Genomic DNA, 2,131 nt, shown 5'->3' on the forward strand with positions numbered 1-2,131 from the left:
CTGGGGATGACCACAGCCAGAGATTATCACAGCCACAAATTATCACACACTGGGGATTATCACAGCCTGGGATTATCACAGGCAGGGATTATCACAGCCTGGGGATTGTCACAGCGGGGATTATCATAGCCTGGGGTTTGTCACAGCCTGGGGATTGTCACAGCCTGGGGATTGTCACAGCCGGGGATTATCGCAGCAAGGGGATTATCACAGCCTGGGGATTATCGCAGCCAGGGGATTATCACAGCCTGGGGATTATCGCAGCCAGGGGATTATCAAACCTGGGATTATCGCAGCCTGGGGATTATCACAGTCTAGGATTATCGCAGCCGGGGATGATCACAGCCGGGGATTATCACAGCCGGGGATTATCACAGCCTGGGATTATCACAGCCTGGGCATTATCACAGCCAGAGGATTATCACAGCCATAGGATTATCACAGCCTGGGGATTATCGCAGACAGGGGATTATCAAACCTGGGATTATCGCAGCCAGGGGATTATCACAGCCGTGGATTATCACAGCCGGGGATTATCACAGCCTGGGATTATCACAGCCGGGATTTATTACAGCCTGGGGATTATCACAGCCTGGGGATTATCACAGCCTGGGGATTATCACAGCCTGGTGATATCACAGCCTGGTGATTATCACAGCCTGGGGATTATCACAGCCTGGGATTACCACAACCAGGGGAATATCACAGCCTGGAGATTATCACAACGGGGAGAATATCACAGCCTGGGGATTATCACAGCCTGGGGTTATCACAGCCAGAGGATTATCACTGCCAGAGGATTATGGCAGCCGAGGGATTGTCACAGCCAGGGATTATCACAGCCAGAGGATTATCACAGCCTGAGGTTATCACAGCCAGAGGATTATCACAGCCAGAGGATTATCACAGCCAGAGGATTATCACAGCCAGTGATTATTACAGTCTGGGATTATCACACCCGGGTTTTATAACATCCGGGGATTTTCGCAGCCTGAGGATTAACACAGTCTGGGATTATCACAGCCTGGGGATTATCACAGCCTGGGATTATCACCGCCTGGGGATTATCACCGCCTGGGGTATATCACCGCCTGGGGATTATCACCGCCTGGGGTATATCACCGCCTGGGGTATATCACAGCCGGGGATTATCGCAGCCAGGGGAATATCACAGCTTGGGGATGATCACAGCCTGGGGATGATTACAGCCGGGGATTATCACAGCCTGGGGTTATCACAGCCAGAAGATTATCATAGCCTGGGGATTATCACAGCCAGAGGATTATCACAGCCTGGGGATTATCATAGCCTGGGATAATCACAGCCTGGGATTATCGCAGCCTGGGGATTATCACAGCCGGGGATTATCACAGCCTGGGGATGATCACAGCCGTGGATTATCACAGTTTGAGGATTATCACAGCGGGGGGATTATCACAGTGTGGGGATTATCACAGCCTGGGAATTATCACAGCCAGGGATTATCACAGCGGGGGAATTATCACAGCCTGGGATAACCACAGACTGAGGTTTATCGCAGCCGCGGATTATCACAGACAGGGATTATCGCAGCCTGGGGATTATCGCAGCCTGGCGTTATCACAGCCTTGGGATTATCGCAGCCTGGCGTTATCACACCCTGGGGATTATCATAGCCTGGGGATTATCATAGCCTGGGGATTGTCCTTGAGGATTGTCGCAGCCGGGGATTATCATAGCCTGGGATTATCACAGCCTGAGGATTATCACAGCCGGGGATTATCACAGCCTGGGGATTATCACAGCCGGGGATTATCACAGCCTGAGGATTATCACAGCCGGGGATTATCACAGCCTGGGGATTATCACAGCCAGAGGGATATCCCAGCCAGAGGATTATCGCAGCCTGGGGATTATCGCAGCCAGGGGATTATCACAGTCTGGGATTATCGCAGCCGGGGATGTTCACAGCCGGGATTTATCACAGCCTGGGGATTATCAGTCTGGCGTTATCACAGCCTGGGATTATCACAGCCTGGGGATTATCACAGCCTGGCGATATCACAGCCTGGTGATTATCACAGCCTGGGATTACCACAACCAGGGGATTATCACAGCCTGGGGATTATGACATCCTGGGGATTATCACAAC

This window comes from Chiloscyllium plagiosum, unplaced genomic scaffold (assembly GCF_004010195.1).
Source record: "Chiloscyllium plagiosum isolate BGI_BamShark_2017 unplaced genomic scaffold, ASM401019v2 scaf_2636, whole genome shotgun sequence".
NCBI classification, from domain to species: domain Eukaryota; kingdom Metazoa; phylum Chordata; class Chondrichthyes; order Orectolobiformes; family Hemiscylliidae; genus Chiloscyllium; species Chiloscyllium plagiosum.